General features: G+C 37.8%; 1 long non-coding RNA gene across 1 annotated transcript in view; it reads right to left on the reverse strand.

Annotated features, from left to right (window-relative positions):
* Positions 1-24,018, reverse strand: part of LOC119472636 — a 173,033-nt gene extending 149,015 nt beyond the window's left edge. The window contains exon 1 of the long non-coding RNA XR_005201793.1: positions 23,824-24,018. This is a non-coding gene — a long non-coding RNA (uncharacterized LOC119472636). The remainder of the gene's footprint in view (positions 1-23,823) is intronic.
* Positions 24,019-26,637: the final 2,619 nt, after the last annotated feature.

Below are 26,637 nucleotides of genomic sequence, written 5' to 3' on the forward strand. Positions count from 1 at the left end.
GCCATCAAAAACGATGAGTTTGGGTCCTTTGTAGGGACATGGATGAACCTGGAAACCATCATTCTCAGCAAACTGACAGAAGAGCAGAAGATCAAACACCGCATGTTCTCACTCATAGGCAGGTGTTGAACAATGAGAACACATGGACACAGGGAGGGGAGCACTACACACTGGGGTCAGTTGGAGGGATATAGGGGAGGGATGGTGGAGGGTGGGGAGCTGGGGAGAGATAGCAAGGGGAGAAATGCCAGATGTAGGTGATGGGGAGGAAGGCAGCAAATCACGCTGCCACGTGTGTACCTATGCAACAATTTTGCATGTTCTTCACATGTACCCCCAAACCTAAAATGCAATAAAATAAATGGGAAAAAAAAACCACAAATAAACAGTAGCCCAGAACTTAAAGCATATTAAAAAAAAAAAAACCAACAATAACAGCAACAAAACTGGTTTTCATAGTCAAATAGCTTTGAGAGCCACGACATGCAGTGTGCTCCGGAAAATTCACAATGTATGTTGGCATACTAAAGGCTCTGAGAATTTTTCAATAAAGAAGTGTATTTATTCCTTTGTATACAAACTTACTGAACCATAAAATTGTTTTTAGTACAATAACTATTAACATCTTCTGGAACTTGTCCTTGGAACATAGGTTGAGAAACAGTCTTAAAAGAATAAAAATTATTATATAGTATGTGCCACATTATTTTTAACTATTTCTACATTTTAAATATTTAATTGACAAGTAAAAATTGTATATGTTCAAAGTATACAATGTGATGATTTGATATATATGTAATAAATGTCACAATCAAATTAGTTAACACCTCTACCACTACTCAGGCTGTCCATTAGCTCCCTAGAACATGGTCATCTTATAGCTGAAAGTTTATACTCTATAATCAATGTCTCCTTATTTCCCCCCATCCTGCAGCCCCTGGCAGCCACCATTTTACTCTCTGATTGTTTCTATGTTTTTGGCTTACTTACATGTAAGTAAGATCATCCAGTATCTGTCTTTCTGCATTGGCTTATTTCGCTTAGCATTGCCACAGTATTTTTTTTGTAAGAGGAGTTACTACAAACCGAACTTTAGTGAATATTCATAACCTATTGACATTTCAGTGGGACCACATAAGAATTATAATATAGTTTAGACATGCCAGTGGCACAAAACTCACAATTTTTGGTTTGTGCCAGCTGCCAGAATCCCAGAACTGTATTCCAAGAGTATGTACTTTAGAAGTAAGCTAAATAAAGTTACATAGAGAAGTATCATAATGAGTGATTGATAATAAGGGAATAAAGAATCTAGATATGGAAAAGACCATGACAAGGAGGTGTGATTTAGGCCAAAGTATGCAAAAAAACCAAAAACTAGGGTAAGTTTGGAAGGATGCAATTCACCTTAAGATGACATTAGCTTAAGACTTTTAGCCCTGCATCTGTCTCTGCCCAGAGGCTGTGGGAACTAGATAGAGCTTGGGCCTTAGTGTCCACTCATCCTCATAAAGCCTTGCTTTTATTACTATTACAGCATTTCCCACAGTGCATTGCAGTAATTACTTTTTGGTAGTTTACCTTATTATTCTGTGAGATTCCTAAGGCCAAGTGTTCTGATTTACAGATCTCACTATCTCCAGTCTAGGCATTCAATAGTAATTTAACAAGAGTTCAAGGTCACTCTGGGGGTTCTTTTGGACAGTGATTTTAAAAACACTGCACCCAATCAATGGTTTTAAACCCCTGATCTACATGTTAGAACTACCTGGGGAGGTTTGAAAAAATACCTGTATAAAATCAGAACCCCAATTTTGAGATTCTGATTTATTTTTTTTAGGTGGGCCTGGGATCTCAATATTTAAAAAATATAATTGCTGGTGATTCTACCATACAGCCAAGGTTGAGGTTGAGAACAACTGCACTAACTGTCTCTATGCTGTTTAAATATGTCTATTTAAGGATATTAATATATAGCCGAAATGAATGCCTTTTGAAATAGATTATATAAATAAGCATTCCAAAAACTTAATTTTTATTTAAACGAATAAAAAATTAGAAAATATAGATATAATCCAAGTATACAGTGGTTAAATGACCATTCTTACTGCATTAGTTTGACTTAAAAACTTATCAGACAAATGTCAATTGGTGAGCCTCACCAAACATCAGCACGCCTCCATCAGGAAAGAGAAAACAGTTGATTGGCAGTGACATTCGTTTGGTGCATGCAGTTCTTGGATGACTTTCTGAAGTCTAAGGCATATTAACTGCTGTGAGCTTTTAAGGCATGTATTTATATGTTTAACAATGAAAAGAAGTACTTATGTTTTTAATGAAAAGGAAGTGAATTAATCCCATTGATATAGTTTGGATTTGTGTCCCTACCCAAATTCATACAGAATTATAATCCCCAATGTTGGAGGTGGGGTCTGATGGGAGATGACTGGGTCATGGGGGTGGCTTTCTCATGAATGGGTTAGCACCATCCTCTTGGTGCTGTTCTTGTGATAGTGAGTGGATTCTTGTGAGATCTGGTTGTTCAGAAGTGTGTAGCACCTCCATCTCGAGCTCTCTCTTGCTCCTACTCTGGCTATGTGAGGGGCCTGCTCCCCCTTCACCTTCTGACACCCCCTTTGCCTTCTGCCATGATTGTAAATTTCCTGAGGTCTCCCCAGAAGCTGAGCAGATACCAGCATTATGCTTCCTATATACCTTGCAGAATGGTGAGCCAATTAAACCTCTTTTCTTTATAAATTACCATCTCAGGTATTTCTTATAGCAATATGAGAACCCCAATCTTTGTATAAAACTGTACACCAAAGTTCTAAAAATGGCATTTATTATTTTGTAGTTTTCCAAAAATTTCAGTCCAAACAGACTAAAGTAGAACATGAAGTGAATCATCAGGATAAAAGGGCAAAATTGTTAAGGAGAAACAGATTTTGTTTTAAAGCCAGTAAGAAGTAGCCTACTCTTAAAAAGAATAAGATGGTGGACAATATTACTCATCAAACTGAGCCATTCTGGGTAACTAATGACAGTGAAAACCGTGAGTGTATAAAACAGCTAAAGAGCAAGTCCTTTATAGAGATTTGTCAGGAATGAAAATGATGTGACTACAACAATATAGAAATGAATTTTTCCCATTGTGAGTTTCTTGTGAGTTTCCTTAAAAATGTGGATATTAAATGAAATGTGAACCTATCTTCAACAAAATGGCAACTTGGCTCAAATCTGAAAAATTAAACACATCCTCTTTTTAAATAATATGTAGGGAACTCACCTCTGAATTGAGTAACTGTTATTCTTTGGATTCATAAATGGAGTCATTTCCAAACTTTAAAATCGAGCAACTTTTCTCAAAGACCTGATTATACCTTGGATTTTACATTGATCATTTTGTTAAAACCCCACATGGCCATCTCCTGAATTTCTTTGTCTTTTTTTTTTCCAAACTGGCCAGCAAATATCTCTTTCATTAAAAAAATTGTATATATTTATGGGGTACAATGTGATTTTTGATATATGTATACATTGTAGAATGATTAAATCAAACTAACATACTCATCACCTCACCGACTTACCTTTTTTTTTTTTTTCTTTTTTGTGGTGAAGACATTTAACATCTAAGTAGGCAGGACATTATTATTAACTATAGTCACTATGCTATACAACAGATCTCCAAAACTTACTTCTTTCCTCCAAATAAAACTCTGTACCCTTTCACCAGCATCTGCCACAGCAGGGTCACTCCAGACCCTGGTAACTACCATTCTACTCTCTACTTCTAAGAGACTGACTTTCTTAGATTCCACATATAAATGTGATCATGAAGTATTTTTCTTTCTGTGCCTGGCTGATTTCAGTTAGCATAATGCCTTCCAGGTTCATCCATGTTCTTGTAAATAAAAGTAATTCTTTATTCTTAAAAAAATTATTTTTAGAGACAGGTTCTTGCTCTGTCATCCAGGCTGGAGTGCGATGGAGCCATCAAAGCTCACTGCAGCCTCTAATGCCTGGTCTCAAGAAATCCTTCCACCTCAGCTTCCCAAATAGCTAAGGTTACAGGTGGGAGCACCTCATCCAGCAAGATTTCCTTCTTTATAATGGCTGAATAGTATTCCATTGTGCATATACACCACAGTTTCCTTATCTAGTCATTCATTGTTGAACAGTTAGGTTACTTCCATATCTGGATTATTATAAATAATGCTGAAATGAACATTTCAAATAAAATGAATGCAGATGTATCTTCAACATCCTGATTTCATTTCCATTGGATATATACTCAGAAATGAAATTTCTGGATCATATAGTAGTTATTTTTAATTTGGGGGGGGGAATCTCCTGTATTAGTCCATTTTCATACTGCTGTGAAGAAATACCCAAAACTGGATAATTTATAAAGAAAAAGAAGTTTAATGGACTCACAGTTTCACATGGCTGGGAAGGCCTCACAGTCATAGCAGAAGGCAAAGGAGGAGAAAAGGTACCTCTTGCGTGTGGCAGGCAAGATTGTGTGTGGAGGGGAACTGCCCTTTTTAAAACCAACAGATCTCGTGAGACTTATCCACTATCATGAGAAGAGCATGGGAAAAACCTGCCCTCATATCAATTACCTCTCACCGGGTCCCTCCCATGACGTGGGGATTATGAGAGCTACAATTCAAGATGAGATTTGGATGGGGACATAGCCAAACCATATCACTCCACACTGTTTTCCATAATGATTGTACTAATATACATTCCCAGCAACAATATATAAGGGTTCCCTCTTCTCCACATTCTTGCCAACACTTATCTTTCATCTTTTTGATAGAAGCCATTCTAACAGGTGTGAGGTGATATCTCATTGCTGTAATCTGCATTTCCCTGATGATTAGTAATGTTGAACATTTTTTCATTTACCTATTGATCATTTGTATGTCTTCTTTTGAGAAATGTCTATTCAGATCCTTTGCCCATTTTTTCAAATTGGACTATTTGTTTTCTTGCTATTGAATTGTTTGAGTTCCATATATATTTTTGATATTAACCCCTTATCAGATGTATGGCTTGCAAATGTTTCTCCCATTCCATATGACATCTCCTCACTCTGTTGTTTCCTTGGCAGTGAAGATGCTTTTTAGCTTGATGCAATCCTATTTGTCTATTTTTGCTTTTGGTGCCTATGCTTTTGTGGTCATAACCAAAAAATTATTGCCCAGACTAATGTCATGGAAACTTTCCCTGTTTTCTTCAGTAGTTTTGCAGTTTCAGGTTTTAATTTTAAGTCTTTAATCCATTTTAAGTATGTGTTTCTTCTGGGGTAAGATAAGGGTCCTGTTTTATTCTTTTGCATGTGGTATCTAATTTTCCCAACACCATTTATTGAAAACATTATCCTTACCTCATAATTTGTTCTTCTTAGTTTTGTCAAAGTTGCTTGTAGTTGACTGAGGATGTGTAGATTTATTTCTAGACTCTCAATTCTTTTCAATTGGCCTGTTTGTCTGTTTTTTGCCAGTACGATCCTGTTTTGATTATTACAGTCTTGTAGTAATCAAATTTTGAGATGCCTCTAGCTTTGTTCTTTTTGCTGAAAGATTCCTTTGGCTATATGAGATCTTTCGTGGTTCCATATGATGTTTAGTATCATTTTCTCTAATTCTACAAAAAAAATGGTCATTTGAATTTTAATAGGGATTGCATTGACTTTGTAGATTGCTTTGGGTAGTATGGACATTTTAACAATATTAATTCTTCCAGTCAATAAACATGGGATATCTTTCTATTTATTTGTGTTTTCCTTAGTCTCTTCCATCAGTATATTATGGTTTTCAGTGTATAGATCTTTCACCTTCTTGGTTAAATTTATTCTTAAGTATTTTATTTTATTTCTATTATAAATGAGATTCCTGGGTTTCTATTGTACTGTATTCTCTGGAATATTCCTGGGACTTCCAGGATAATGAAGCACTGTAGAAATTCCACACTTGGGCAAATAGGACTTGGCTAAATACTTTAATGTGGAGCACCTGAGCTTGTCACTGCCAAGACACCGAATCCCCTTTTTACTCTAATCTCAATACTAGCTGATGCTTACTGTCTTCAGACATCCAGTCATTAAAAATTAAAAAGATATTCCTTTTTCTCTTCATAGAAATCTCCTCACCCCACTGCCAAGATAAAGATAACTTCCTGTTGTGACTTTCGATGTTCAAACCACTAGAATTGATGACTTCTTGTAACCTCAAAGAAAAGACCCTGGTGTGTGTACACGTGGCTACAGCCATCACCTTAGATTTCAACCTAGGCCTGTGAGCCTCAAAAGGTAAGTGTAAACAAAAGTTCCTCATTAAACCTGAGTTTGGCATTAGTAAGATTGTCCAAAGATTACACTGAAAGAGAACTAAAGTGTTACTATATTCCTTCATGCAGCCCAGCCATGACCCTAATTAATGTGTCTAGGATGGACATGTATTTCTTCAAATAATGGATGGTTTTGTTTGGACAATTAGACCAAGCTGACAAGGAAATTTTCCATCAAACCAAGTCATAAAAAGTACATTATTCGCATTATTATGAGTTAAGCAGTATTTATTACCTGAACTTTACAATACTCTATTATCAATCATTACCTGTCATTAAGGTATGTTAACATGAGATCAAAGAGAGAAGCCAAGCTAAACAAACAGTCATGTCTGCAAGTCACTTTAATGCTGTTCCTTTAAAGGGAGGCAAATGTCATTGAACTGAAGGATGGACAATTTGCATTTAACCAGAAGATGCAAATCAGTTGTACTGTGACAAGGCAGTGATTATATAAATTCCATGTTTGTTATTCAATTCACAAGACAAAGCTGGTTTCCGGGGAATTTCTAAAAAAGATTTAAAAATAGCCAAAGTAAAATGTGAGATACAAAAGTCCAGTTTTGATGGGCACTAGTAAAGATTCATTGCTGTATCAATTCTTAGCAACAATGCTGCCTCGGAAGTCACTAAAAATGATATCAGCCAAATAGATCTAAAGAGGAGACCAAATGTTTTTAGCAAAGTTGTAAAACCTTGGAAACCACCTCCTGAACAAACACTCTAAAAGCTCAGAAGTCTAAGACAAGCTTACAACGCCCTGGCTTTAAAATATATTCTTGTCACCACCTCCTCCCTCTTACTCTGGAGCCTGGCGCACAAACAAGGTTCTGAAAGATGTCCCTTTAAAAAGCACATTCCTCCTCCTTCATTCCAGAAGGACATAATCCCATCCTTTCTGAAATCAAGCTCTTCCATTCATGCCCATTGGCTTCATTCCCTCTATGTTAAAACTGATGATTGAGAAGAGATAGCTAGTATTCAATTTGAGCTCAAAGATAATTGCAAGTAATTGGAGAGATATTGAATACTTTTGTTCATATAAAATACAGGAAGGTATCCTTCTGAGGATCAAGGATTCTTCTAAAACTAAAACTACCTTTTCTGACTGATCTAAAATCGACAATGCACATTCACAGCAGAGAAAAAGGGGAAATAATTTCTTGTATTCAACATTAGGCAATTCTGCCAGCTAATGTAGCATAATTGTCCACTAGCAGGACAATTGTTTTTCAAGTTATGTTCCTTATAGGGATTCTCAAAGGTTACTAAAGAAGCCACTTAGGACAAATTATAAGCCAATCAACAAAGTATATTGAGTGTCTCAGTGCAGCAGGGGGTCACAATAGGATAAAACTTGCCCAGTATCTCCCTGAGCTGCAAGGTGACATATAGAGAAAGATGGCCAACAATGGCCAGGCAGTGGGAATAGCAATGAGGAATGGGGGAGGAGTGAGCACTGCTGTGATGGAAAGCTAGCCACTGAGTGCCTATTCATTCATTGCATGTGGTGCAGAACTCTGAGTTACTCCCTAGGCAGACAGGACCAAGCTGGAGTAGACTTCAGGCAAGCAAATAGGGGCAAGGCATGGCCATTCTCAGTGGTCAATTACTTAAGCAAAATGCCTGTGTCAATATATAGATGGTTCTTCCTTGTCTATCCAGACAGCTGAGTTTCAGCAGTATACATGGCATAATTACATCAATCTGACAGGTGTAGAGAGTTTTGTGTGGGCCCTGAGGAGAGATCTGCAAATCTGAAATATATGTTTGGAACCAAACGATGAAGGGCCTTGAAAGCCAGCCTTAACAGGAAATTGATTCAATTAAGTGGTGCTTATCCTCTGGGAAATGTCTAAAGAGGGGCATGGCATGACAAAAGTGTTATCTGGGGCAGATTCTTTTAGCCAGGAGGTATATGGTAGGCTGGCGTGTGGAAAAGCTGGAAGCCAGGAGGTTAGATCAGAAGCTACCATGGTAGCCATTGCTGCAGGGATGTGAGACAGGGGCTGTAGACTGTTGTGAATGGGAGCGTGCTGGAAAACTAGAAGCAATGGAAGGACAAGGGAGAGAATCCCAAAGTTTAGAGCCATCACTGTGGGCTGCAAATATGGCTGCTGGAGTGCAATAGCAGTGATAACTGTTGTCCTCCAATTTTCATTCTCCTTCTCTTCCTTTAGTGACCAAACCCTGGATTTTAGAGCCAGCATTGCAGAATGGTCAAGACCACAAATTTTGAATTCAGACTGTGAGGGTCTGAATTTCACCACCATCAATTACTATCTGATAACCACGCTGAGGTATTCTACCTTTCTGTGCCTCAGCTACCCTACCTGAAAAGTGGGAGTAACAATGGTGCTTACCTCATAGGGCTGTTGTAAGTCAGTTTGTATAAAGCTCTCAGAACAGTGCTTGGTTCCCAGGGAGCACTATGTACGTGTCAGCTATGTTATGAGCTAAGCACACAGCTGTAGCATTTCTAGCTATGCCTAGCGTTTGGCCAAATATTAACCATCGGATGGAGAGGAAGCAGTGTGTACAACTTTCAGATTGCACCCTTAGAGGGCCCTCTTATTCCTGCTGGTGGGACCATGGACATGCTGACAACATGAGCTATAGTATGTTAAGGAGCTTAAATTACTGATACTGTGAGGGACCACACCAGCCCTGGGATGCTTATGTTTCTCTTACTACCTGGGAAAAAAAAAACTCTATCTGATTTAAGTCACTATTATTTTGTGGTCTTGGTTACAGCAGCTGACCTGTATTTAAATTAATACACATGGACACACATGAAGCCTAGTGGGGGCTTTTAAGTTACAAGATGGTGCTTGTGCTTGGACATGTCTCAGCTACCAGAGGTGAAGAGTCTCCACACAACCACTGCTCAAAATATCTGGGGCTCCTGTGTGCTGATTGTCTGCATTGAGACTTTTAGCTCATTCTAACTGCTCAAACTAGCCTGCACAGAGGGCGGGCTGCCCTGTGCCTCTGAACCCAGGCCTAAGGCTACAGATGACTTTTCTGTGCCTCATGTCCCCTCCCAGTTTGTCCTCCATTCTCATTTTAACTTGATTTCTACCCACATAAAAATGCTGGAGTTAGAGGAAGTCATTGTGATTCACCCAAGTTGGTATCTATTCCTAGGAATGATCATGCCTGACTTGCTAATGATGCCTTCACAAAAAGAGGAGGGGAGAGGAGGTATTGAGTGTGAGGTGGTGGTAGGACATAAAAGGAAATGTCCAGCCACTGGTTAAAATACATATATCTGAGCATAGAAAACAAGACAGAGCCATATGATACACATAAAGTTCGATATTAGCTCCCAATCTGTAGCCATCGCCCAAAACCCTGTGTAAGATACTTTAGAGCTTTTCTTCAAAACAAGCAATCTTGACCAGGTGCAGTGGCTTACACCTGTAATTCCAGCACTTTAGGAGGCTGAGGTGGATCACTTGAGGTCAGGAGTTCGAAACCAGCCTGGCCAAGATGGCAAAACCCCGTCTCCACTAAAAATACAAAAAGTTAGCTAGACGTTGTGGTACATGCCTATAGTCCTAGCTACTAGGGAGGCTGAGGCAGAAGAATTGCTTGAACCTGGGGGCAGAGGCTGCAGTAAGCTGAGATTGTGCCACTGTACTCCAGACTGGACGACAGAGTGAGACTGTCTCAAAAAAATAAAAAAAAGAGAAATTTCATTCCTTCTAGTAACACATGCAGGATGCCCTCCTGTCCCCTTTTATCTATGGTTAGGTTTTATTTCTAGATTGTGTTGAGTAGATGCTCCATCCAGTCCTTCCTCCTTATGACTACCATCAAAATTCTCTGATGAATTACTTGATTCTGTTTCTGCTTGCTCTAAAATCTTCACGAGCTCTATAAAGCCTTCTGGAAAAAGTGGAAATAATTTAGGTTAAGGCTGAAAATTTAAAGCCTTCTATGATCTAATATCAAGATTTCTGACTAACTTAAGCTCAGGATTCTTTAATAAAATCTATATTTTATTTAAAACAAGCTCCTAACTCTTCCCTTTTTCCTACTTCTTTGTCAATCGTTATACCTTAAATTCTTCCTGGAATGTCTCTCCCCCTCCCCTGCTTCTCCATTGCTAAAATAGAATCTACACTTCAAAAAACATGAAATATTTTTCCTTGTGAAAGTGCTTGGGTCACATTCAGCTGACCTGTCTGATTCCCATCATTGTTTTAGTTGTCTCTTCTCCATATATCACCTGCTGCCTCAAATTACATATTTGTTAATGTCCTACACCTATGTTCTTGTAGGAGATCAAGGATATTTATAAATTTCCTCATACTGCCTGAACCAATGTCTTAAACATTTATTGAAATGGTGAGCTTTTGTTGAGCACGTGACACTCTTGGACAAACTGAAAGTCCTTTCAGATTTTATATAATACTCAGAGAATGAAGCTCTTTTTAGTTCTTCATGGGATTGTTAGACTAGATAATGTAATTCTAAAGTTGTCTACATGAAGGAAGGAAGCCCTTGGGCTGAAGGAGAAAAGCAGGAGCAAGTAAAAGAGAGAAAAAGCCAACAACATCATTTGGATTGTTGTAGTCTAAAAAGACAGCTCCAGCCTCAGGCTTCCCGAGATCTATACCCCAGCAAGTTTCCTTTGTTGCTCTTGTTTAGTTGAGGTGGATTTCTATTCTTGTGAATAAAAGAGTCCTTACCATTTACACATGCTGAGAGGCTTCTAGTATTCTGAAGCATATAAGATAAAGTTACCCTAAACACATTCCAGCTGTGTCCCTGAACATCTTTGAGGCACAACATATGTTCTTCTAAAGCTTCTCACTATTCTTGTTTCATTTAAGATGAGGGTGTTTGATAACACATCAGATTATTTGGAAAAGTGCTTATTATCTGCTCTATCAGTTATTGTTAAGGAACTTAAATTTCATAAAAAGAATCTATAGATTGATGAGGGTATTACACTACCTAGAACTGTACCCTTTTCTCAACCCTACAATTTGGGGGATTTCCGAGCCTGTTGACTATCTAAATGTCACATCTCTAATGACCCAATAAAATACCCTAGTCTAGCTCCACGTGCCTCAGAAACTAGGGGGCAGCTTCTAATAGACAGGCTATCTGCCTCTTACTAAAAGGAAATACTCATCCCCGGAAAGCCTGCGTATTATCGTGGATAAGCCAACTTCTGCTCATGCTGCCAAGAATTTCATCGGTGCTCTGCATATAAATTCAACAGTCCAGAATGCAAATTTGAAAGCAGAACAGTCATGCACTCTTCACACTTATTAAAGTGAAGTCAAGGAAGAGTTCCCACAACCTGGCACTATGAAAGTAAAATGTAGGAGTTGTTTCATCTTCAGAGGTTCAAGAAAAAATGTCTCCGGCTAACCTGAAAGTAGAAATGGGTATATATGCAACCGTAAGTCAATTCTAAAATGGATAAAGATACTTTTTAAAACAAAATTATTTCAGAAGTACTTTTTGTTGCCCAAGATTGAAACAGTGACATATTCATCATTATTGTTTCATTTGTTTCAGTAATACAGCTGATAGTTCTTGAAGTTTTGCTGTGAAATGCTGCCTTCACAGGAAGCTCCAATTCGTTAGTAGAAGGGACAGTGAAAAGTCTCTTGGGAAGAAATTGGTTCACACCTCCAGGAACCCTACCCTAAAGGATTCACACCACTGGAAAAATCTGCAATCTGAAAACTGTCATGTGATTTCCCTGGGCATTTGCTTAGGAAGATGAAAGAGGTATCAGTGTCTTTCTATCTGGTTCCATTCATTGCATAAAATCATTTGAAAGTTTTCAAAGAAAACTAATAAAGAGCCTGAAAATCTAATCCAACTAGTTATCCAGTAGCCAGTAGGTGACAGCAATTGGGCACATTTTGAAAGTTACTAGCATGAGACTGAGATGGCTCCTGACCAATCCAGAGGGACGCCATTCATTATCAAAGTCTGTAATTCTTTCAGTCTTTCATGGTCTTATTGGTGGAATTTTTTCGTTGTTGTGTTTTGCACAATGTGGCTCTTTCAAATTTATTAACAGTTGATTATTGATGCAACTCTTCAAATCTTTTCCTAATACTCATAGACAGCATGCTTTCTGAGATCCCAAGGGTGCTCTTATGTTTTGAAGTGTTCCATATCCAGATTTCAACCAAAGAAAAGCTTGATGACAGATTTCAAGAAATCTTGAATCATTTTAATGCATCAAATATCAAAGGAAAATAAAGAAATGTAAGATCAAACATTCTAGGGTCACAGTACCTTATCCAATAACTAGCTGGGTAACTGTAGGCACACCACTTAACCTCTCTGAGCTTTAGCTTCCTCATTTGTAAAATAGGAATCCTACTTTACTCACAGAACCATTACAAGAAATGAGTAAGACACAATATATGTGAAAGCAAATAGCACAGTGCCTAGCACTAAAGTTTTAGTAAATAGGGTTGCTGTGTGTCTGGTTTTAAGCTAGACAGTTCAATATTTGAGTTTTCTTTCTGAGAAACAGATTAAGAAAAGACCAGACATATAAATGTAAATGTGAGTAAGTGTTATCATCACTGTCACGGAATGTCTTGTGTGTGAGTACTAGAGCTTTCTCTCACTAGGACAATTTGCCCCAAGGAATGAGAGGGAACATGCCTCATTGAAACTTGCTTCAGGTACCACGAGGCAGAAGAAAGCTCAGCATGCACTTTGCTGGGTCCCAGGTCCCACCATTGCTATTGGCCAGGCGCATGGAGTGGGCAATGCAGTGGTGCTCAGGGCACCATTCCTGACAGTGTGGTCCTTACCCAGCTCTCATTTTTCCTCCATCTTCTTGTTCTCCTTTTTGGTAGGGGATACTTGGCCATTTTATACTAAAGGGCATGCTGTGTAAGAATAAAGAGTATTGAATTTTTCATTAAGTTTCCAAATTGCTTAAGGAAAAAAAAAGCCATTTTTTTTCCCCAGAGAGAAATTACATTTTAACCAAAATTACACTTACCCATTCTTGTCATTAGGTCATCAGTGTTCTGGACAGGTCAGTACAGTATCTCCTCTGCCCAACTTTTCTTAAGTTTGAATTTATTCTGCCTGAAGTTCTCTGCTCAGGAAAGCCCAAATGGCCTATTGTTACCTGAAGTGGCACCCCTCTGTGAGCTCAAAGTGTGGTCATAACCCCAAAACCAAGTAGAGACTGAGGTCCAATTGATTTTGCTTGTCTGAATGACGCTTACCCAATTAGTATTCTATTTCACTTCCACCAAAGAGAAACAAGAATCATTTAACCTCTTCATTGGCAATTGGAAAAACTGTCCCACACTGTTGGACTCAACAGCCTAAGTTTTCTTTCTAGAATGTCAAACATGTGTTTGTTTCTAACCTAATTGTAATAGACTTCAGTTTCTCTCCAAAGGCATTTCACCTAAGAGTGTTGGGTCCTTGATTATCCTCAAAATATCAGACACACTAAATGCTCCCTCCTTGAGAAGAATGGCCTATAGATCACACCATGCCCTACTTGAAAAATTTTGAACACTTCCCAGGAATGAAGATTTTCAAAGGATATGGGGTTATCCCTTTATAGTTTGTTTTGAAACCAATCTTGGGAGAAAATCTCCTTTCTCAGGAAAAGCCAGTTCCCTGAGTTGTGGCCTACAAATGTAGCCCTAATGTCTATGACCAGCTGTCTTTGCTCAAGCTTAGAGAAGTTGAATGTGGTTCCCAGATTCTGTGGCACCCCTGCCCACTGGAAGTTTTGAATGTCCCAGGATTTGACTGACTCACTTCTTTAGAGTAATTAGGTTGAGCAGTTAATTGCCCAGATGCCTTGTTGCTTCATGCCTTTAACTGGGATGAAGGGGATTTCCAAAAGGGCAAGTATCTGAATCATTCAATGGTTATAAAAACTATCCTCATTCAGTTATCTTTTCAAAAAGGACATTTTATGAAGCATTTGTTATTTTAGAATCTGACATCATACCGTCCTTAGTTCCTCCACAGAAGTAAAAAAAAAAAGAACAAGATGGAAATTAAAGAAAGCTAGAAGCCATATTTGGTGGCTAAATTATATTCTTTTTTATTCTAATGAAATTTGATTCTCATTTTATTTTAAAAGTAATAGTAACTCATTACAGAAAAAAATTAAAATAGATAAAATTTTTTAAAAGGGAAAATCACCACTGAGTTAATAAAAATTAAGCAATTTTTTTTTAACTTCAGGACTTCTGAGATCCTTGGGTGTTCTTGACAAGAATGTTTGTGTGTTTCATCGAGAATGCTTGTTCTACCCATCACCTATTCATAGTCCCTGGGAACACAGTTTGGAAAACACTATCCTAGGGAGTAGTCATAGTTTAAGATATAATTTTACACTAGCTAGCAATTAATTTTTGCAAATATTTTCTTGGTAATTATTTAGTGGGGTACAGCTTGAGGAGACAGAAAGTTACTATTTACTCCACTTAGCAAAGGGCCCATCAAAATCCAGAAATAAAATGAAAACAGTTGTGGGTTGGTTCCAGGATGATAAACATTACTTACTCGATAACTGGCCCCAGCATACAGTATCTTTGTAAATAGATGTCTCATGTTGTGATGGTTAATTTTATGTGTTAACTTGACTGGGCCAAGGGATGCCCAGATAGCTGGTTAAGCTTATTTCTGAGTATGCCTAGAAGGGTGTTTCTGGAAGAGATCAGATTAATTGGTAGACTGAAGAAAGCAAATTGCCCTCCCCATTGTAGTCAGGACTCAACCAATCTGTTGAGTATGTGAACAGAATAAAAAGGCAGAGGAAAGTTAAATTTTCTCTCTGTCTGACTGCTTGAGCTAAACATCAATCTTTTTCTGCCTTCAGCACTCCTAGTTCTCAGGCTCTGAGAACCAGACTGGAATCCACACTATTGGCATTACAGCTCTCCAGCTCTCAGGCATTCAAAAGATAGCACCAGATTTCCTTGGTCTCCAGCTTGCAGATTGTGGGATTTCTCAGCCTCCATAATTGCATAAGGCATGGGCCAAAAATACATTATCTATGTACTTCCATAGATAAATATGTATTTATCTCCCTTGGCTCTGTTTCTCTGGAGAACCCTGACTAACACACTTGTACAAAATGCTGCATCCTTCCATTGTATGCTACTGTTCCTAGTTTGTGTATCCTTTATCCTTTTACTTATAAAGTCCATTTAGCAAAAAAGTCTGCTCACCTCTGACACTTTGTTGGGATTTACCTGTGAAATGGTCAGTTCAGGATTCTCATTTCAATCCCATCTTCCTAAGGCATCCCTTGGTGGAGGGTGACTTTCTCACTGCTTAATACAAAAGATATCTTTGCTTGTTTTCTATTTCTCAAGACATCAGAAAGTTCTACAGAATAGAAGTCACATGGCCTTTGTTTTACTGATTCTTCCCAGCTACATTTTCTCTGACTTTCTTAACTTTAAAGGGATTCCTTACACTTGGTGTCTTTGCCCTAACCTGTGGGCTGACAATACTGAAGGCCTTGCCCTAAGAAGCAGAATATATCACAGCATAAGCTCACATCTGTAATGTCACCTCCATGTGCCTGGCACGTGCTAAGCACTTCACATAGATTATCTCATTCAGTCCTCACCAAACCAAACCAAAACAGAACAAACAAAACGTTTGTAATTCCCTTTCTACAGGTGAGGACGCCTGGGCTTGGCAGCTTTTCTAGAATTTCACAGCGGCAGAACAGGGTTTGAATTCAGAGCTAACTCCCAAACCCACGTTATTAACTACTATTCTTATAATCATTCTAAGGCAGTAATTTTCAAAGTTTGCTCCTGAAAAGCACCATCAGCACCACCTGGGACATTGTTGCAAATGCATATTCTCAGGCACCACCCTGGACCTATCAAATCAGAAGAAACTCTGGGCAGGGGGACCAGCAATTTGTGCTATAACAAAACTTCCAGGTGATCTGATGTATGCTAATATTTTTTAAATGGCTGCTCTGAAAATCTAGCAGGAGGGCTTAAGGTCAATGGTGAGAGAGAATTTTTTGACCGCATTGTTAACATTGGGGTGGGCCACCTCAAAAAGCTGTACTCAGACCTCTTTTGCTGGGTTCTTGAACATGTTTGAGACTGATGAGTGGGGAGGGGCTCGTGTCTCCAGCTCCTCCCAATCTTATGGCCACCTCTCTCAAGTACACAGCACCACACCACTGAATCTGAGTGGCAGCCCAGTTCTCTCAATGACACCAGAAAAATCTGACCTTAAAATTAAGCCTAACAAAGAACAGGATATTCTGATTTCATGTGTAGGTGCTGGAAAAATAATCAGCGACAACAGGGGGGAACATCATCGTTACTTTCTCCCTTCCTACTCACCCAGTGCAGTGGCATGTCATATGTTAGCAGGCACTTTACATCAGACTAATTCAAATCCCCCGTCAGACAAATCCCAGCTGTGAGCACTGCTGTCCACACCACATAACACCACATAGATCAAGAGTGGGAAGAGGCCAAAGTCATGAACACCATAGCTTTCCATAAAAGTTAATTAATGACAGAAGCATATTGCTGGGAATGGCAAAGCAACCATTATTTATGGTTCAGGAAACCCCAAATGTAGGTACTTCCCTTTTCCTTTTCCCCAGCCCCAGCTCTACCCATGAGAAGTTTACTCCATTCATTTCAGTAACTTTCTGAATCATTTGCCAAGTCAGCGAGAACATGTAGCATGGAATACATAAACATTAATATGACAGCTGAACATCCAACACATGTCCCAAAAGAAATGGACCACCAACGAATTCTGCCCTGTTCTTTTTTTGTCCCTGTATCTGAACACTTTTCACACTTCACATTTCTATGGTCGTTAACAGTTCTAACCTGGCACCCCCAAGAAAATGATTTCCCAGAGGAACCTTTACTGCTAAAAGCCTCAAAAAAAACCCTTTTCCACCTTCCCAGCCACACCACCACACACAGGCATGGGCCGGCAACCAGCGAAACAACTCAGCACTGACACGTAGTTATCACTTCGGGATGCTGTGCAGCAGAGTGGGGGAAAGTGAACATCTGGCCTTGAATTTGGGTGACATGTTCTTAGTGTCCTCATCTATAAAATGATTCCAGTAATAACACTCAGCTTCAAGAGTTGTTGTGGGTTTGGAACCAACATGATGTGTGCAGCGTAGCACCTAGTGTCGAGTAAGGCCTAAGTAAGCATTAATGGTATCCTGGCTCCCGCTTTCGTCTTCTTTCCTGAGAATGCCAGGTGCCCCCACCCAGCTGGAGTCAAGCCCAGGGTAGTATTTTACCAGACGCCCTATTCTATTACCCACGCAGATTTTAGGAGGTGGCCTGAAGGTGAATGTAAATTTTTATGTTTGTGCATATGTCCATTTTTTCTCTGAAGGCAAAGTCTAGGGCTTTTAGCTTATTCTCCAAGGCACTCATGACCACCCCAGTATCTCAGGGAGAGAAAGATAACTGTACTCTTGGAAAGCACAGAAAGTAAGAATATACATTTATGTTTGAAAAGAAACACTTCCATGTGTTGGAAAGAGCATTACACCATGGGTCATAAAACTCAAGTTTTAGTCTTGCCTCAACCATAAAAGGACTACAACAAATGCCTTATCAGAGCTCAACTTCCATTTATTTGTTTGCAAAGGACATCATAATAATTCCTTTTCTTCTTACAGTTGTGGGGATTGTACTAGGTAATGGATGAGAAAGCACCTTTTAAAGCAGAAAATACCACACCGAGACATACATGATAATGTAAGGCTCAGATGCTTCACCAAGTGAACAGTTTGCAGCTGGCCTGTATGGTCCAAAAAATTATGATAACAATACAGATGAAGTAACATTCTTCTGGTTGTTCTACCTATTTAAAATAACATCATTATCTCTGAAATAATTTATTAAAACTAAGCAAGCAGAAATTATTTGTGGAAGGAGAGAATTTTATAAATATTGTTTGATTTGACACAATCTACTGTACAAGATCTACAGTTCTTAGAGGTACCTGGCTTCCCCCCAAGGTTTGCTTTAATTGCATGTCACTGCTAACTTCCTTGTAAAGAGACAGGCCTCTGCCATTCCTTCTAATTATCCAAATCACCAGCCACTGTGTGTGGCCTTACCTAAGGCTTTTAACCAGGAATAATGTCACTAAATCAAAGCAGGTAGGAGGTGTTCCTATTGCAATGACTCTAATAAATGCTACATGGCATTCCCTTAAGACCATTTGGAAATATTCTTTGCAGAGATACAACAATTCCAACATGATAACTCATCAGTTAAAAACATTCATAACCACAACAGTACATGTAAACTGCCTCTCACTAGAGGAAACATATTCCATCTATAAAGAACATTGGCAACCTCAGTTTAGGCCTAGGCTGTCCTCATGAAAAAGGACATTACATAGTCTGTACAATTATGTGGCTATTTCTGTGGCTTCCCCAAACCCAGGAGCAATTGCATTGACTGATATTGCCATTCATAATACTAATAACAAACAACATTTATTAATGTCTTCCTACATGCAAATGTCATGTATACCTCTTTGTATACATTTTATAATTTAATCTGCACAATCCTGTGTGTACAGTTATTGTGCCCCATCTACAGCTGTGAAAACCAAGGCTTTGAAAGGTTGTTACTTCTACCTGGAGTGCCAGAAAAGCACTAAGGAGAAATAGAGCGTATATGGAACTGACCAAGAGATTGCACTGAGTAGGCTGAGACAAATTGCTCTAAAGTCTCATGATCTATGTGACAGTTGTGTAAACATCAAGAATGTGCAACATACATTTTTAACATCTTGAGCTACATGTTAAAATGCTGAAATAATAACATTTCTTATTAATAACAAGCATTTCTTCAGTGCTTCAACAATTTTACATTTGTAAGTTGGAAATAGGAGGTAGTGATGTTTTTTAGATTCTGAAATATTTCAGAGGAATAACACAAGATGCTTGAATTTTTATAATTCTTAATTCATAAAGTTATAACATGGATGTTTTTGAACTGTGAAAATTCATCAGAGTGTATACTTACGGTCTAGACACTTTTTTGTATGTATGCTATGCTTTAACGAAAAGTTTCAAAACTGTATCTATATACCTATATACTCCTGTTTCATCACCATTTTCTATACTTTCCCAGAAAAGAACATGAGGTTGTTGCTATCTTTTAATTTTCTCTAGAATAATTTTCCTTTACAATGAAAATCTCTGGAAGAGCATCTTGGTAAATCTCTAGGTATATTTTTGTTGACATTAGAAAACTTATAACTCACACATCAAGCCTGAATTCCTGATCCAGAGACTCAAACAGTTCTCCATGTAGTAGCTCTTGCTTAGAAGGTTAAAAAGCAATTTATTACAAATAAAAAGTGGAGATCAAAAGGGGCTGCTACCCTTTTTCTACTGACCCTGTTTTTCAGGACAAGCACTGTGCAAGCCAACAGGAGAACGGGGTATGGAGGAAGCTTGCTTTGCTGAGATGAGGGCAGTTGCCTGGGCAAAACCTTGTCCCTCTTGCCCACCTAAATGAGATTCGAATAGAAATACTTCCTAGGATAAGCACTGCTCCCTGCCCTCAGTCCTGTAACAGGGTTTGTCTAATCTTTTATTTCTCCTCCCCCATCACCAGTTGGAGTTCTGGCCAATGGGAAGCATATAATCATCAGGCAACTGGGAATAGAGTGATAATAAGGTTTAAATGATTTTTTAAATAGTTAAACTAAAGCCGTTGTTTCTGTATTTAATTCACACACTTGCTCAATTTTAACCAGCTGTATAATCTAATTCACATTTATTTTTATCAATAATATCTACAATAGAAAATTATCTATCAAAGGTCAGGGCTTAAGGAAATGTAGCTCTGTGGACAGTGTATTATGAGATGGCTCAGCTACTGAAACAAACCACCCTCCCTGCCCAATGTAAACAACCACAGCAAAACAGTGCTCCAAACAAGAGAGAAATTTCTGTGTTACATAAAAGCTGGAATGCAAGCAGCCCAGAGCTGGTTGCACAGCTCCACATTGTTAGGAACCCAGCGATTGTTAAATCTTGCTCTGCCATCCTCAACACGTGCCACTTTTAACTGGTCCCATCTGTCTCCCAGTCTGGGATGGCTGCTCCAGATCTCACCATCTTAACCAATTCCATCCAGAGATGGCAGAAAAATGGAAAATGGAGGATATGCCTCTTTCTCTTAAGGGAATAATCCATAAATGGAACACTACATACTTGCCATTGGCCAGAACTTCCACAGATGGTCACACCTAGCTTAAAGGGAGCCTGGGAAATGTAAACATTAGCTGGACAGCCACATGCTCTGCTAAAATTTGAAATACTAAAGAAAGAAGGAAAGACTGGATGTTGGAAGATAACAAGTGAAACATGCATTCATTCATTCATTCATCCATCCATGTATTTATTCATTTATCCATAAACACTGGATGCCAGGCACTGTGCTAGTGTTAGGGATATACAAATAAAGCACCATCCCCTAGTTCGTACTTCAAGAAGTTTACCGTCTTTGAGGAAACATACCTAGGAACAAACTGATAATAATTTTCAAAATTGCTACAAAAACAAAACAAAACAAAAAGCTCTACTGGAATTATGCACAAAGTTACAAAACTCTGCCTAAGAGAACTCGGAAAGCTCATAAAGGAGGCAGCCTTTATGCTGATACTTGAAGGATAATAATACCCACAACAATATTAATAGCATTTCTTTGGCAGTTACTTTGTACCAGGCACAGTACTAAATCCTTTATTTATATTAATTTATTTTATCCCTACAAAAAAACCTACATGAAAAAAAAAATCTATTACTATCCCCACTTTGCTGATGAGAAAATTGAGGCATTGTAAGCAGTAGAAGAGGGATCTGAATGTGAGCTATCTGACTCCAGCGCCTACACTACCTTTCATGAGAAATAAAGGAATTCAGCTTCATCACCTAAATCTCCTCATGCCTTTTTGTGATGTAAAGGAAAGGAAACATAGCACGGGAGGGGAAAATGAAAGATGAGAGGGTCCCAAAAGCCTGCCTAAGACACAAGATGAAACTCAAAATGCAATGTAATTGTCTTTCACTTCTCTCCCCGAGAGGGGCTGGTTCTCAATGCATAGTCCAGGAAAACACTGGAAGATCTCCAGGGTCTGTGGGATGTTCTCTAGAATATTATGACTTACAAATTATATGGCCATGTTTGTTCCTTTATTCCAAAGGCATATTTTTTTTGTATTAACTAAAACTCAGACAACCCCTCCTTTGAGAATATAATCCATTCACTTAATTCTGGGGCAATAAATTTTTGTGTTGGCATGAGGGGAAGCAATTTTCCAATATACAAATAGTTCACAACCTAAAAAAAAAGTCTGGCCTTCATTGAAATAAATGATGCATTTAGAGAAGCTCTTCTGCCTCGATGATCCTATTGGGCAAAACAGAATTTGTTCATTTGCAGCAGTTATTTACTATGCTACTCTATTACTTTAAACAGATTGTCTTTTATTTAGAAGTGCTGGCCCTAAAGATGAAGGTAAAAAACACAAGTGAAGGCATTCAGTGAAAGTTAGGAATATTTCAGCATGTTTCAATGAGTCTCTTTTTCTCTTGTTTTCTTCTGGTCATTTCCTACCCTTGATTAGTAATTTTACACCCAAATAATAAAATATGAAATACTTTTTAATACTGCCATGGTGGTAAAAGTGTTTAGTTTTTATGATGTGTCTCCAGAGATAAATCTTTAGCAGTATATAGTGAGGTTAATTCAGCATAAAATAGTATAATACCTTTCTTATTTCTGTTCATTCATTTAGAAATTATAGGATGAATTCTAGCAAAATCTCTACCCTACTGGCTAGAGAGTGGTGTTTTAAAACATTGGGGGTTCTCTTTTTCTCTTTCAGGGCGATTAAAAGTGTTTCCAATCAATTTTTTTAAAGAATCAAATAAACATGAGTTATTTCCCATTTTATTTTCTCAGATTCCTGGGAGAAGTTACCATTATTGAAAGCCAGCCACTGACCCCTCTCCTCCTCTTCAGGTTCTCCCACCCCCTGAATATTTGTGAAATGAGAGCTGGAAAGCCAAACATCATTTTCCACTGTGCCATTTTGTGAAGATACTAATAATATTTCCCTTGGTTGTATTGTGCAATTGTGTGAGGCAGAGAAAGAAATTGAGTTAGCTACTTAGTAACAAAGTAGTGAAGCCAGAAATATATAAAAAAAAAAAAAGAAAAGAAAAGAAGCAAACAAAGAAAAGTAAAATGGAAAGGCTCCTCCTTGATTCTTGAGCTATACTTACAACAGATTCCCAGACTCAGGTGCCTGGAGGGAGTGACACCCACCTGTGGAGATGCATTTTTCTCCCAGAAAGTTACAGAGATCTGTCTCCAAACACACCAGCATCATGCATGTATTTATCGTACCTGATAAATGAAGTTACCTTTCATATATGCAATTATGTTCACTCCTCCTAATACCAGCACCTCCAAAAGTCCAAAATGGGCTCATACAATGAGCTACATTCTAACTTAATCTCACAGTCGCTTCTAATTTCAATCTCTAATGAATGCTTGGCACTCCTGTACTTCCTTTCATAAAAAGACAAAGTTCCTGCTTCTCACTTCATAAAAATAGCAAGAACAAGTTAACCTTTGGGTAATATGGATAAGAAAAGGTTAATATGAGTAGAATGAAAACACAATTTCCCCACAATTTTAATTTTACAGTGAAATACAAAGCTCTTTAGACTAGATAATTGTTAGTTTTTCTGGGTACTTACTGCAGTACCCCACTTGGAAACCTATTAGGAATTAAAAGTAAACATGTCAAACAAGAACTGCTCCCTAATTAATACTAAGACATGTATGAAAACATTCTTGAATATTAGGCTTAGTAGTATTGTATATTATACTGTCCTTGCTTATAAAAAGTTAAATATCTCTTCAAATGAAAATGCAGACCAATAAAAGATAGCTAAATATGCAACATGTAGCAATCCATTTGACACACCTCAAACCAGTTCTGATAATGTTACACAGCCTATCTTCATTTCAAAGATAAATTTTAACTACCTCCCTGTGAAAGAACTGATAAACAAACAGGTTGATTAATAGAGAAGTTAAAAATATATATATATAACATCATGCCAAGGTGCTGTACCTGAAGTCAGAACTCACTAAGTTGCGACAAAGAGACTAATTCTAAAGTCTGATTTCTAGCTCCATGTTCCAAAAACCACGTCACAAGGAGACATTGAAAAATGTGATGCAATCCTTCTCAAACCCAGAGAATTTGTTGCTGGTGTTTAAGAGCAGAAACTAAAACCAACCATAAATACATAAAACCCAAATAAACACATTGATCTCTTAAACTGTGACGCAAACTTAATCCAAGTAGTAATGATTTTTCTCAGAACTAAACCAAAAGTAATTGTCCAAGGAACAGAACATAACTTACCAAAACCTTAAGGCACAGAAAACTGTGGTGTGTAGGAAGGGTTGTGGGATCTAGCTGTGATGTAGTCCGGCACCATGATCTGTAGCCAGTCATGTCATCTCCTGGGGGCATTGCAGAATCTCTAAGCATGGCTTCCTGCCATGACACCATATTTCTTTTCTTCCCACACCTGTCATGTTTTGAGACAGTGTGGCCAAGTCTAATGAATTAAAAAGGACAAGAAAAATAAAAAGCATTAGAACTTTGTAGAAAATCACCTACTGGGGAGAGAGTGGTACTTTGGAAACCATGTCAGAGAAAGTTTGGTCCAGTAGTCAGACCAACCACCCACAATTCTGCAACAGCATGTTACCACATGAAACAAGGCAAAAGCACATGTCACCCACCTTCAGACTTCACACTTCACATTGAAGTAGTGAAAAATGGATTCATCTGTGCTTCTCAGACAGCAGCCCACATATTGGTCCATGGGATAACCCCATGCAGATGAAAACTCTAGTCTTTCTGGCACTCCCTAGCTGTTTGTCAAACTAAATTACCATTCCTAGACGCCAAACTGTATTCTTCTGGTCTGAAAAGGCTATCATGTCTCTGAGAGTGCTTATCATGGTTACATGCTTACCACACTTAAAAGAGTCTGCAGCCTATTAATAGAAACATGTGTAGAATAAAAGGGAGTGGATGGGTTGTAACCAGAAGAAAGAGCATCAAGACTGATTTTAAAAGTCATAAAATGCAGGTTTTGTTCTTTAGGTCATTAAAAAACCTGAACCTATTTATTAAACTTACTGTTTAATATAATACCTACTATTTAATACAATAAAATATAACAGTGAGGATCATAGCAGTTTAGTCATATCATAGTAGGGTATAGAAATTAACATGCAAATTCAGAAAGTCTACTGAATGACGTAAAACCTCAATTATGGTAGTAATTTTGTGATGAGCAGCCTCAGATGACTTTGGATGATTTGCACAGATAAAGGGGAGCAACAGTTTCATTTCCACTGAGGAGGAATCTGCAAATGCCTACCTATATCTCTAAGGTCTAGATTCCAAGGTCCAAGAGCAGACCAGAATCTAGCCAGCAAGAATCCTGGTGATGGAAGAAAAGCAAGTCACTAGATTCCACAGCTTTTATTCCATAGTATTTGCCAAAATTGTCAGAGTTGATAACAAGCGTTTTATATTAAATGTAGAGTATGTGATTCAAAAAATATTTGATTTAGATAAATAGTTTCCAACTTCGCCGTAATTCCATTAGGACATGATTTTATGAGCTAGCAAGAAAAATAGAGAATTATGTCTAAGTTAATAACAATATACACAAAAGCAACTCACTCCTAGATAGTCAACAATTGGCATGTCCATTGAAGAATAAAAACCCATGATTACTATGTGTTATAAGAAAAAACTAGCCTCTACATTGAATTTTTTAAAATCATGCCTCTTACTAGTTTTTATAATTGAAGTGTTGAAAATCTAATATACTCTTTCAATAAGGAAATCTAAACAGTTTTCTGTCAGTAACAGCAACATACAGTAGTCTGGAACCTCCTTGAAGTTAATTGCAGCACAGCTCACTAATGAAACTTTCCATCTATTAAATCTTAACAGGCATAACTATAAAAATGGCGCCAAGCTTTCTCCTGCTCTGGAATGTCCCAGCCAGCATTTTGTGACTTTTACCCTTTATCTTTGTAATTACTGTAATTATTGCAGAGTTGGAATAGAATCAAGATCTAATAATACATTTTTTTCCCAAAATCTAATTTTTTTCATATTTTCAGGATGGGAAATGTTTGAGATGATCAAGATGAGACGTAACAACAAGGGACAGTTACATTAATTTCACAGTAGAACTCATGATAGCGTCTGGGACTGTTGGATTTTCACTGAGCTCCAGCATACATATATGATACACTAATAACTTCTATAGAACTTTGATTTGTTGGGAAACTAATTTTATATCTTATTTTTAATAATTTAAAGATTTAGTTTTGTAAATAATATAAAGGCAGAGAAAAAGACATCAAAATCATTAATTTCAGTTTTATAGCCTAACTAGAAAATGTTTCCTTCTTTTCTCTTTTTAAAATATTATTCACCTGAAAATAGGCATTATTCTTAATATTTTGAAGTCATTAGGTGAAAATTGAAAGTAAATTGCAGTTCTTTCCTATATGACTTGTTCTCATGAAGTAAAAAATCTTATTTTACTGTCTTTAAATTGTCCCTATGTCCCTATGTTGGAAGGATGATATAACTCCTGCATCAGTTTTCTTAATTTTGTTCAATTCTTCCTAATATTAAAAAGAAGTACGTTAGGGCAGCACTCCTAGAAATTACAATTATTTTGTTACTGGTTCTAAGCCTTTGCCATAAATAGCAGGCAGCTAGAGAAAGGAAGTGTCTCACTAAGAGATTGGTTTGGGGGCCAACTGTGGATGAATTATATGCATAATGCAGTACAGTTATTGTTATAAATTAATGCTTTGCTGCAGGATGAATGTATTTGCAGTCTAATGCCCAGTGGGCATTTTATTCCACTTCTATTTCCTCTCCACATGGCAAGTTGGAGCCAAAAAGACAGCATGTTCATATACAATTTTGGCTAAGATAACTAGGACATAAAACATGTTAATTAACTTATGAAAAATAAGTTTTGATTAGTTTCATAATATCTGCTTGGCACCTCAACGATAAAGTGAATTTTTTGAATGACCCTGTAGACCAAATTTTCACTTAAATGATCATTAATTCCTACCTTACATATTACGTGGGCATCTCTTTACAACAAAACATGGCATGATC

The sequence above is a fragment of the Cebus imitator genome, unplaced genomic scaffold, assembly GCF_001604975.1.
Source record: "Cebus imitator isolate Cc_AM_T3 unplaced genomic scaffold, Cebus_imitator-1.0 Scaffold110, whole genome shotgun sequence".
In the NCBI taxonomy this organism is placed as follows: domain Eukaryota; kingdom Metazoa; phylum Chordata; class Mammalia; order Primates; family Cebidae; genus Cebus; species Cebus imitator.